Genomic DNA, 13,129 nt, shown 5'->3' with positions numbered 1-13,129 from the left:
ATTTCTTTTTTTTTTTTTTTTTTTGAGACAGAGTCCCACACTGTCACTGCAGGTAGAGTGCTATGGTATCACAGTTCACATCAACCTCAAACTCTTGGGCTTAAGCGATTCTCCTGCCTCAGCCTCCCAAGTAGCTAAAACCACAGGCACTCACCACAACACCCAGCTATTTTTTTTTTTTCAGTTGTCACTTTTTCAGTTGTTGTTCTAGCTGGCCCAGGCCGGGTTCCAACCCACCAGCTTTGGTGTATGTGGTCAGCACCCTATCCACTGAGCTAGGGGCATTGCCATGTCTGGCTATATATATAATTTTTGGGGTTTTTTGAGACAGTGTTACTATGTCGCCCTTGGTAGAGTGCTATGGCATCACAGCTCACAGCAACCTCAAACTCTTAGGCTTAAGCGATTCTCTTGCCTCAACCTTCCAAGTAGCTGTAGGCACCCACCACAGGTCTGGCCATTTTTGGCACTATAGGCACCCGCCACAGGTCTGGCTATTTTGGGTTACAGTTCATTGTTGTTTAGTAGGTTCAGGCTGGGCTCAAACCCTCCATCCTCGGTGTATGTGGCCAGTGCCCTACTCACTAAGCTAGAGGTGTTAAGCCACATCTGGCTATTTTTAAGAGATGGGGTCTTGATGCTCATAGCACAGTAGCACCACATACACCAAGGCTGGCGGGTTCGAACCTAGCTGGGCCAGCTAAACAAGAACAGCTGCGACAGAAAATAGCTGGGCATTGTGGCAGGTGCCTGTAGTCACAGCTACTTGGAGGCTGAGGCAAGAGAATCGCTTAAGTCCAAGAGTTTGAGGTTACTGTGAGTTATGTTGCCATGGCACTCAACCAAAGGTGACATAGTGAGTCTCTGTCTCAAAAAAAAAGAGAGAGAGAGATGGAGTTTTGCTCATACTCAGGCTGGTCTTGAACTCCTGAGGTCAAACAATCCCCAGCCTCAGAATCCCAGAGTGCTAGTATTATAAGCATGAGCTACCGTGCCCAGTCAATAAAAATCATTTTAATTGAAGATTATTAGAGCAGAGTTCCCACTGTATCACTAGAGATATTTAATTCATCATATAGACCAGTGAATTAACCAGGCATGAGGTCCTCTTAGAGAAATGATTGTGCCTTTCCCCAAATATCCTTTGGGTTACATCAACTGTAGTAAGCATTTATAATCCTTAAAATTCCACTAAATCATTTCCTTTAAGGAGCTTATATATAACATGGACCCATCTCCAAGACATAATCAGTGTTTTAAAAAAGGCATAATAGGCTCGGTGCCCGTGGTTCAGTGGTTAGGGCGCCAGCCACATTCATCGGAGCTGGCGGGTTCAAATCCAGCCTGGGCCTGCCAAACAACAATGACGACTACAACCAAAAATAGCCAAGCGTTGTGGCAGGCACTTGTAGTCCCCGCTACTTGGGAGGCTGAGGCAAGAGAATCACTTAAGCCCAGCAGTTGGAGGTTGCTGTGAGCTGTGACACCACATCACTCTACCCAGGGCAACAGCTTGAGACTCTGTCTCAAAAAATAAATAAATAAAATAAAAAATAAAAAGGCATAATACTATTTACAATATACTTTCATTTAGATGTATAAGACATTACTGTATGTATATACATATATATATATATTCTTTTTTTTTGGTGGGGGGGACAGTCTCAAACTGTTGCCTTGGGTAGAGAGAGTGCCATGGCATCACAGTTCACAGCAACCTCAAGTGATTCTCTTGCCTCAGCCTCCTGAGTAGCTGGGACTATGGGTGCCCGCCACAACACCAGCTATTATTTTTTGTTGTTGCAGTTTGGTTGGGGCCAGGTTTGAACCCGCTACCCTCGGTATATGGGAACCGCAGGCGCTGCCCCATGTAAGTATTTCTTTCTTTCTTTCTTTTTTTGAGACAAAGCCTCGAGTTGTCGCCCTGGGTAGAGTGCCGTAGCATCACAGCTCACAGCAACCTCCAACTCCTGGGCTTAAGCGATTCTCTTGCCTCTGCCTCCCAAGTAGCTGAGACTAGAGGCACCCGCCACAACACCTGGCTATTTTTTGGTTGAGGTTGTCATTGTTGTTTGGTAGGCCTGGGCTGGATTCAACCGCCAGCTCTAGTGTATGTGGCTGTTGCCTTACCGGCCACTTGAGCTATAAGCGCTGAGCCTAAATATTTCTTAAAAGTGAACGCTTAGGCCATGCGTGGTGGCTCATGCCTATAATCCTAGCGCTCTGGGAGGCTGAGGTGGGTGGATTGTCTGAGCTCACAAGTTCAAGACCAGCCTGAGCCAGAGCAAGACCCTGCCTCTAAAAGATAACCAGGCATTGTGACAGACACCTGTGGTCCCAGCTACTTGGGAGGCTGAGACAAGAGAATCACTTGAGCCCAGGAGTTTGAGGTTGCTGTGAGCAGTGATAACATGGTACTCTACCAAGTGTGACAAGGGAAGACTCTGTCTCAAAAAAAAAAAAAAGTGAATGCTTAAATGAATTAAAGAATGCATCAATGAACAAATGAACTGAGGTCAGATTTGTTATTTAATAGCAAATCATAGTAAAAATAAGTTCTTATTTTGACCATTGGTTTCTCAATTTTAGTCATCAGTTGAATCAGTATTATAGAATAGATCAAATTCCATGGATTTATCTCCTACATTTAGCTATGAACTTATTCTATCAATGAACTTATACATAATCACTACCAATAGAGTTTATATAATATTGTTATGCCTAAAGATAAAGCATAAATTCTATTCAGGGAACATGATTTGTCATTTCTTTGTGTTACCAGAAATAATTGTAGTGGTGTGCTAATAAGTTTTCACAACTAGTACACTACTTTGTTTGTAAGCTGATATTTGTATCATTGGCTATTTCTGCAGTTTGAATGCTCCACTGCCATGACCAATTCTATAGCTACTAATGTCACATCATTGAACACAGAGTTGGGAAGATATGTCACAATTGGCTCTCATAAGCAGGGAATTGGCTTCAGCATATCATTAATAGAAAGAAATTAACCATGGCGGCGCCTGTAGCTCAGTGGGTAGGGCACTGGCCACGATCACCAAGGCTGGTGGGTTTGAACCTGGCCTGGCCAGCTAAACAACAATGACAACTGCAATGAAAAATAGCCAGGCGTTGTGGCAGGCACCTATAGTCCCAGCTACTTAGGAGGCTGAGGCAAGAGAATCACTTAAACCCAAGAGTTGGAGGTTTCTGTGAGCTGTGACACCACAGTACTCTACCCAGGGTGACAACTTGAGGCTCTGTCTCTCTTTTTTTTTTTGTAGAGACAGAGTTTCACTTTATCGTCCACGGAAAAGTGCCGTGGCATCACACAGTTCACAGCAACCTCCAACTCCTGGGCTTAGGCGATTCCCTTGCCTCAGCCTCCCGAATAGCTGGGACTACAGGCACCCGCCACAATGCCTGGCTATTTTTTTTTGTTGCAGTTTGGCCGGGGCCAGGTTTGAACCTGCCACCCTCAGTATATGGGGCCAGTACCCTGCCCACTGAGCCACAGGCACCGCCCGAGACTCTGTCTCAAAAAAAAAAAAAAAAAAAGAGAGAAGGAAAGTAACTATAAATCAGATGACCTAAAATTCTAACCCAGTGGCTGGGTTGCAAGTGTTGCTACTCCATTACCCCCTGCCTGTGGCTCAAGGAGTAGGGCGCCGGTCCCATATGCCGGAGGTGGCGGGTTCAAACCCAGCCCTGGCCAAAAAACCACAAAAAAAAAAAAAAATTCCAATCTTGACTTTGCTGCTTATTAGCTGGGTGGCATTGCCAAACAATTGTCTTCTCTGTTTAAAGTGGAGATACTTCTGTCAACCTTACAGGATAGTTACATTGTTAATAATGTAAGATCTGTGAAAGTACCTGTCTGTGACATCTAATGAGTAGTCAGGAATATATCCAAACAGCTCTACCACGGAGCTGGGCCCAGATTAGATGTTCAGTAAATGGTTGCTGACCACCAAGGTCTAGGCAAAACCACATTCCCTGAGGCTAATTTAATTCCTTCTTTTTCTTCTCTGAAGAGTCTTCTTCTGCCAGTTCTTCCTTCTTTTTTTTTTTTTTTTTCTGAGACAGAGCCTCAAGCTGTTGCCCTGGGTAGAGTGCCATGGCATCACAGCATACAGCAACCTCCAATTCTTGGGCTTAAGTGATTCTCTTGCTTCAGCCTCACAAGTAGCTGGGACTACAGGCGCCTGCCACAATGCCCGAATATTTTTTGATTATAGTTGTCATTGTTGTTTGGCAGGCCCAAGCTGGATTCTAACCCACCAGCTCTGGTGTGTGTGGCTGGTACCTTAGCTGCTTGGGCTATAGGCACCGAGCCAGTTCTTCCTTCTTATGTAATTTCCTAACAAGGTTTTTTTCCACACAGTGTTCATTTAGTAAGATAAGTATTAGAAAGAGGAGGATATTGTGGCTCGGTGCCCGTGGCTCAAGGGTTAGGGCACTGGCATGTGCACGGGGGCTGACAGATTCGAACCCAGCCCAGCCCAGGCCTGCTAAACAATCATAACAACAACAAAAACATAGCAGGGACAGCTACTAGCAAGGCTGAGGCAAGAGAAATCGCTTGTGCCCAAGAGTTTGAGGTTTCTGTGAGCTGTGCCGTGGGGCATTCTACCAAGGGTGATACAGTGAGACTCTGTCCCAAAAATAAATAAATAAATAAATAAACAAATGAAAGAGGAGGGTGGCGCCTGTGGCTCAGTCGGAAGGGCGCCGGCCCCATATACCGAGGGTGGCAGGTTCAAACCCGGCCCCGGCTGAACTGCAACCAAAAAATAGCTGGGCGTTGTGGCTGGCGCCTGTAGTCCCAGCTACTCGGGAGGCTGAGGCAAGAGAATCGCTTAAGCCCAGGAGTTGGAGGTTGCTGTGAGCTGTGTGAGGCCACGGCACTCTACCGAGGGCCATAAAGTGAGACTCTGTCTCTACAAAAAAAAAAATAAATAAATAAAAAATAAAAAAAAAAAAAAAAGAAAGAGGAAGAGATTTTGATCCTCTTAAATTTAGGTGTAATCTTTGTAAAAACATAATCTGGGTCCTCATTTCAGGGGTAGACCCTGAATAGGAATTTCTGGAGCTTTGTAATTTGTGGAGATTGAAAGGATATTAGATGAGCAGAAAATACTTCTTCCCTATAATGGCTTAATTGGTTGATATGTAACAAAGAAGACAGTAATATCTGGAACAAATATTTACAGAATATTTATTTTGTTCTAGGAAGTAATCTAAAAGTTTTATTTATTAGTATTTTTTTTAAATAATGGTGCTTTGAGAGTTTATTTTGAAGGTCATTTTATTTATTATTTTTTTGAGACAAAGTCTCAAGCTGTCACCCTGGGTAGAGTGCTGTGGCGTCACAGCTCACAGCAACCTCCAATTCTTGGGCTTAAGAGATTCTCTTGCCTCAACCTCCCAAGTAGATGAGACTACAGGCACCTGCCACTACACCTAGGTATTTTTGTTGTTGTTGTTGCAGTTGTCATTGTTGTTTTAGTTGGCCCAGGCTGGATTCAAACCACCAGCCCCTACCAACTGAGCTACAGGCACTGCCCTGAAGGTCATTTTTAAAGGGTGGCGCCTGTGGCTCAAAGGAGTAGGGCACCGGCCCCATATGCCAGAGGTGGCAGGTTCAAACCCAGTCCTGGCCAAAAACTGTAAAAAAAAAAAAAAAAGAAAAGAAATAGTTGCAAATAAAACCATTAAAAAAAAAAAAAAACAAAGACAATCTGAGAAAAAATTGCACAGAATGCCCTCATTAAATAAGTAGGATGATTAAATCAAATTAAAGGAAATGTGTTCTCTTCTACAACTCCGGAAACAAGTTCTATTGTACTGATAGTTCTTATACTTCCACAAAGGGGAAATAATCATGGCAATTAAAGCTGCCTCTTAATCATGTAAATCTACAGTAGCAATCAAATTTTTCTGTTCTTTCCAATAAGTCAGTTTCAATCTTCAAACTGTGCCTTGTTTTTTAAAAGATAAAATGCTAGAACTTCAATAGGATTTGTGGTCTTTCCTTTGCAAGCATAGCAAGTCCCTGTATTAAGATAGGCATAACAGTCTGATCCAGATAGGCACAAGTTGGCAAACATTATAGATCCACCTCTGCTTTGATGACTTTTCTGCATTAATCTCTCTCTCTCTCTCTCTCTTTTTTTTGGCATAGAAGAACTTAGGGAAGTAAATCTTCTCATTTTCTACTATCTTCTCGATGTTGTCTATGAGACCGTACTCAGAGTGAGAATTTTCTGTAAGCTGCATCTTCCCTCCAGCATCTGCTCAGGCTCAATGGCAGACCCTGCAAGTCACAGTACCAATACTAGTCTAGGTGCAGGAGCACTGGGAGCAGTAGAGCAGCAGGGTGGGAAGGTCCATGACCAAGTACCCACATCAGGTTTGGAAGCTCTGTGGCAATCCCAAGTACTTAGAATAAGTGGGAAAAGGGGGGAAGTGAACTGATTACCCTTGCCCAAGCTGTTGATTCTTAGAGCTCTGCACCGCGCCATCAACTCTTGGCATGAACTGCTCTGGCAGTCTATTAGTAATCTTCACAGTAATCCTACAAGTATTTATGTTTTATCCTATTTTATGGCTGAAAACAGGCGCTCATGGAGTAAAAAATGAGGTTCCCGAAGTCACAGAGCTAAGAAATATGACTAGAGATTTAATCTAAATTATTATGACTTCAAAGCCAAATGCATTGGCCAAACTTCCTTATTGGCCCTAGGGTTGGCCAGTGATATGAGAAGTGCCATCTCTGGATTCACAGTTTAGATTTCTTCTTCTGGAGTGAATTGAAGGGGCAGGAGGCCAAATAGGTTAAAAAAACCTATCCCTAAGCCCTAATCCTGTATCTAGGAAAATATCTTAATAATTTTCTCTCATAGATTAAAGCTCTATGAAAGAGTGCAGCTACGGGCGGCGCCTGTGGCTCAACGGGTAGGGCGCCGGTCCCATATGCTGGAGGTGGCAGGTTCAAGCCCAGCCCCGGCCAAAAAAAAGAAAGAGTGCAGCTACTTCTGCCAGACCTTAAAAGAGAGGAGCAGGTTTCCATAAATCTTGTTAGCCTCATCCATTGCTAACAGTGACAAATTCTAGGAGTGAAATTACTGTCTCCCTTAACCAAGCAGGAAACAGGCAAACAGAACTTGAATTAACTCAGCAAAAAGATTACCTAAAGTGGGATATTGGTCTGTGGGTTTCTTGAACATGCTTATCAGTCATTATGTTTTTGTTGTTTTTTTTTTTTTAGAGACAGAGTTTAATTTTATTGCCCTCAGTAGAATGCCATGGCATCAACCTTCAACTCCTGGGCTTAGGCGATCCTTTTGCCTTGGCCTCCCGAGTAGCTGGGACTGCAGGCACCCACCACAATGCCCAACTATTTTTTTGTTGCAGTTTGGCTGGGGCTGGGTTCGAACCCGCCATGCTCGGTATATGGGGCTATCGCCCTACCAACTGAACCACAGTCGCTGCCCTATCAGTCATTATTTTGAGAGTCTTCAGAATTCTGCCAATAGTAGTGGTAGAGAAGGGAAAATAATAATAGGCAGACAACACAGGTGGAGGTAGGTCATAGAAGAAAATCCTGGACATACTGTATTCTGATTTATATATTTACAAGTGTTTTGTTGGCAGTATTATTTGTGGTAGCTAAAAACAAAACAAAATTCTGGAAACAAAATTCATATCCATGCACAGAAAAATGGTGAAAATAACTATAGAATATACTTACCAATATGCCATGGAATTCTATATAGTCATGAAAAAGAATAATTTGGAAGTATACAGAATGATTTGGTGAGTATGCCACTATACAGAGAAAAGCAAGATTCAAAGGGTTGTAAAATTTTAAAATATTATCTCCCAACACCTATATGTAACTATATAAGCATGATAAGCCACTATAGGGTGCCTGTGGTTCAGTGAGTAGGGTGCTGGCCCCATATACTAACCCAGCCCCGGCCAAACTGCAACAAAAAATAGCCAGGTATTGTGGCGGGCGCCTGTAGTCCCAGCTACTTGGGAGGCTGAGGGAAGAGAATTGCCTAAGCCCAAGAGCTGGGGGTGGCCGTGAGCTGTGATGCCACAGTACTCTACCCAGGGCGTCAAAGTGAGACTCTGTCTCTAAAAAAAAGAAAAAAAAAAGACATGGAAAGCTATGCCGTAGACTCACAGTGATTTCTAAAAACAAAGGTGTTGAGAGCAGCAGCCAGTGAAAAAGGTAGAAAGAAATGAACACAGCATTTTCTTTTATTATTATTTTTTTTTTGGCTGGGGCCGGGTTTGAACCCACCACCTCCAGTATATGGGGCTAGTGCCCTACTGCTTTGAGCCACAGGTGCCACCCCCAACACAGCATTTTATTAAAGGGAGGAGCATCCAAAATAAAAGGAGCATGTAGGATAGGATCCTATTTTGTAGAAGCATTAATATATGGGTTTTCTGAAATAGCAAGGATAGTAATGAAGAAAATAGGAAATAATGAATACTTAATGTCAATACTTCAAGACTTAATAGGCCATTTGACCAGGTGCCGTGGCTCACACCTGTAATCTCAACACTCTGGGGAGACTGAGTGGGGTGGATTCAAGACCATCCTGAGCAAGAGCAAGACCCTGTCTCTAAAAATAGCCAGGTATTGTAGTGGGTGCCTGTAGTCTCAGCTACTCCGGGAGGCTGAGGCAAGTGAATCATTTGAACCCAGGAGTTTGAGGTTGCTGAGAGCTATGACCCTATGGCACTCTACTGAGGGCAACAAAGTGAGATTCTGACTCAAAAAAAAAAAAAAAAGACTCCATAGGTCATGATCTGCTGGGAGAGTTACCTTCTAGCATTATTGCACCTTAATCTTTTACCTGGACTGCCTTAAACAAAGCCTACGGCCTCAACTTCCAACTTTTCTTTTATCAAAATTCTTCCTTTAAAAAAAATTATTTTGGGGCAGTGCCTGAGGCTCAATGGTTAGGGCACCGGCCCCATATACCAAGGGTGGCGGGTTCAAACCCAGCCCTGGCCAAACTGCAACAAAAAAAAAATAACTGGGCATTGTGGCAGGCGCCTATAGTCCCAGCTGCTCAGAGATTACTGTGAGCTGTGATGCTATGGCACTCTACTGAGGGTGACAAAATAAGACTGTCTCTTAAAAAAAAAAATTATTTTGGAGTAATAGGAGGGTACTCGTGATTAGGTTACATTGTTTGTATTTATAAGATGAATTGCAACTTATAGTTGCAACCTTCACCCAGGAAGAATGCCATTTACCTGTACATTGTATCCATTAGGTTGGAACTTACCAAACCCCTTAACCCCACCTTCTTGAACTTAATTGACTTTTTCTCTCCTGTGTGTACATTATTGTTGTTTGATCCTGCAATCCCAATACTAGGTATCTACCCAAAAGAAAAAGTCATTTTATTATAAGAACATTTGCGGGTGGTGCCTGTGGCTCAGAGGGGTAGAGCGCTGGACCCATATGCCAGAGGTGGTGGGTTCAAACCCAGCCCCGGCCAAAAACTGAGGAAAAAAAAAAAAAAAATTTTGCACTTGAATGTTTATAGCAGCCCAATTGACAATTGCAAGTATGTGGAAACAACCCAAGTGCCCTTGAGTTCACGAATGGATTAATAAACAGTGACATATGTATACCATGGAATATTCAACTATAAAAAAAGATAGAGATTTTAGAGCTGAGGGAATAAAAAAAAAAGATGGAGATTTTGTATCTTTTGTTAGAGCTTGGATTTGGAAAACTCTCTCCTATGTATTGCAAGAATGGAAAATGAAGCATCCCATGTACTCAAAATTCTTCCTTTTCGGGGCAGCGCCTGTGGCTCAAGGAGTAGGGCGTTGGCCCCATATACCGGAGGTGGTGGGTTCAAACCCGGCCCCGGCCAAAAACTGCAAAAAAAAGAAAAAAAAAATCTTCCTTTTCAATGGTCAACATCACAGCAATCTCTGTCTGAATATAACTTTGCCTATATTGAAAAAAAGTCAGCTACATATTGACTCAATCTGCATAAATTCTGTTCTCAACCATTCCAATCAGTAGTAAGACTTGAGATTTACCTCTGCATAAATAAAATCAGAACTAAAAGGTTCTCCCACAAATAAAGGCAAATTTTGCCTCCACCTCTGACTAAACAAAAACTGCTGAGGCTTTTTTTTTTTTTTTGAGGCAGTCTTACTCTGTCACCCTGGGTAGAGTGCAGTGACATCATCATAGCTCACAGCAACCTTAAACCCTTGGGCTCAAGCAATTCTCTTGCCTCAGCCTCCTGAGTAGCTGGGACTATAGGCACCTGCCACAATGCCTGACTATTTTTAGAGATGGGGTCTAGCTCTGGCTCAGGCTGGTCTCGAACCCATGAGCTCAGTCTACCCACTTCAGCCTACCAGAGTGCTGGGATTATAAATATGAGCCACCGTACCCAGCCTACTGCTAAGGCCTTTAACTGTCAACAATTATAGATTATTATGTCACAGGTTTCAAAGCCCCAGGATCTATCTCATAGGTAGGGTCAAGATCAGAGTATTTCTAGAGACTTCCCAGCAGCCCTATAGAAATAGAGAGATTTGGCTCGGTGCCCGTAGCTCGACCAGGTGGGTTCGAATCCAGCCCAGGCCTGCCAAACAACATTGACAACTACAACCAAAAAATAGCCGGGCATTGTGGTGAGTGCCTGTAGTCCCAGCTACGTGGGAGGCTGAGGCAAAAGAACCACTTAAGCCCAGGAGTTTGAGGTTTCTGTGAGCTGTGATGCCATGGCACTCTACCCAGGGCGACAGCTTGAGGCTTTGTCTCAAAAGAAAATAAATAAATAAAAGAAGAAATAGATTTTCCATAAAAATATATGAAATGGTGGGTGGTGCCTGTGGGTCAAAGGAGTAGGGCGCCGGCCCCATATGCCAGAGGTGGCGGGTTCAACCCTAGCCCCAGCCGAAAACTGCAAAAAAAACAAAAAATATATATATATATGAAATGGTTGAGTGAACATATTTATGTCTGGGAGGGTTATGGAAGATTCTTTTTTCCTATTAAAGAACAATTACCTGGGGCTATATTTCATATAAAATGTGGCTGTAATAAAAGACATCAAAAATATTGAAAGCTTTATGTCTAGAAGCAGGGTGAAACTTATTTTATTGTTGTTTAGCATTTTGCATTTTCATTAATGAAGGAAAATAACTGTTTTCTTTTGAGAAAACACTTCAGTGAGACTTTTGGCACACACAATTCCCCACAAAATGAAAAAATTCTATTCAAGAATGAAGTTTGAGGCCAGGCGTGGTGGCTCATGCCTGTAATCCTAGCACTCTGGGAAGTCGAGGTGGTTGGATTGCCTGAGCTCACAAGTTGGAGACCAGCCTGAGCAAGAGCTAGACCCCATCTCTTAAAAATATCCAGGCATTGTGGCAGGCGCCTGTAGTCCCAACTACTTGGGAGGCTGTGGCAAGAGAGTTGCTTTAGCCCAAGAGTTGGAGGTTGCTGTGAGCTATGACACCACAGCACTCTACCAAGGTGACAAAGTGAGTCCATGTATCAAAAAAAAAAAAAAGTTTGGGGGAAACAAGAAGCTGGCAGCACGTCTACCTTAGTGGGTAGGGTGCTGGCCACATACCCTGAGGCTGACGGGTTTGAACTCGGCCCAGGCCACCTACAAAACAAGTGCAACAACAACAACAACAAAAATAGCCGGGCATTGTGGCGGGTGCCTGTAGTCCCAGCTACTTGGGAGGCTGAAGCAAGAGAATCACTTAAGCCCAAGAGTTTTAGGTTCCTGTGAGCTGTGACATCACAGCACTCTATCCAGGGCCACAGCTTGAGACTCGTGTCTCAAAAAAAAAAAAAAAGAAGCTGCCCTTCCGCCACGGCAGCCATCGGAGTTTCATCGGAATTTCACGCTGTTGTTGCAGCCATGGCTCTGTGCTACCCCATGGCCGTGGGTCTCAACAAGGGCCACAAGGTGACCAAGAACATGAGCAAACCGAGGCACAGCCGCTGTTGCGGGTGCCTAACCAAACACACGAAGTTTGTGCGGGACGTGATCCGAGAAGTGTTGCCCCATATGAGCGGCATGCCATGGAGCTGCTCAAGGTCTCCAAGAACAAATGGACCCTCAAGTTCATCAAGAAAAGAGTGGGGATACACATCCGTGCTAAAAGGAAGCACAATAAAACCTCTGTGCACAATAAAACCTTTATAGATAAAAAAACAAAAGAAGGGCGGCGCCTGTGGCTCAGTGAGTAGGGCGCCGGCCCCATATGCCGAGGGTGGCGGGTTCAGGCCCAGCCCCAGCCAAACTGCAACCAAAAAATAGCCGGGCGTTGTGGCGGGCGCCTGTAGTCCCAGCTGCTTGGGAGGCTGAGGCAAGAGAATCACGTAAGCCCAAGAGTTAGAGGTTGCTGTGAGCCGTGTGACACCACGGCACTCTACCCGAGGGCGGTACAGTGAGACTCTGTCTCTACAAAAAAAAAAACAAAAGAAGCTAAACTTTTTAAATAAATCAATGTAACACTCTGTCTTCATTGTAGACAAAATTACTTACATGTGAGGTTATGATGGTGTGATCTGCGTTTTCAATGAATTATCTTTTTATTTTTATTTTATTCCTTTTTGACACAGAGTCTCACTTGTTGTCCTTGGTAGAGTCTCGTGAAGTCATAGCTCACAGCAACCCCAAACTCTTGGGCTCAAGTGATTCTCTTGCCTCAGCCTCCTAAGTAGCTGCGACTAAAGATGCCTGCCACAATGCTGGGCTGGTTTTTTGTTTTTTGTTTTTTTTAAGATTGGGGTGGGAGTCTCACTCTTGCTCAGGCTGGTCTTGAACTGAGGCAAGAGAGTAAAGCAGAGCTAGATTCTGTCCTAGTAGCTCTAGGCATTAGCCAGACAGTTTGTGACATGTGTGAAAGCCACTATTTACTACCTCCATTGCAGCAGATGTCTCTGTTAACTATTTGCCCTTTGCAGGGTATGTCCTGGACCTATTGTTATGGTGCACGAGATATGACCACCAGACAAATTGAAAAGGCCAATAGGAGTCTTTTTATTTAAGACTGGCCAGCCAGCAACCAACTTTGGAAACCGCACTCAGCATATTTAGGACTGGGT

At 43.7% G+C, this 13,129-nt stretch overlaps 1 pseudogene; it reads right to left on the bottom strand.

Moving 5' to 3' along the window:
- Positions 1-5,138: 5,138 nt before the first annotated feature.
- On the bottom strand, positions 5,139-12,097 carry LOC128584392 (protein dpy-30 homolog; annotated as a pseudogene).
- Positions 12,098-13,129: the final 1,032 nt, after the last annotated feature.

The sequence above is a fragment of the Nycticebus coucang genome, chromosome 4 (assembly GCF_027406575.1).
Source record: "Nycticebus coucang isolate mNycCou1 chromosome 4, mNycCou1.pri, whole genome shotgun sequence".
Taxonomy (NCBI): Eukaryota; Metazoa; Chordata; class Mammalia; order Primates; family Lorisidae; genus Nycticebus; species Nycticebus coucang.
This window is presented reverse-complemented; position numbering and strand designations above follow the sequence as displayed.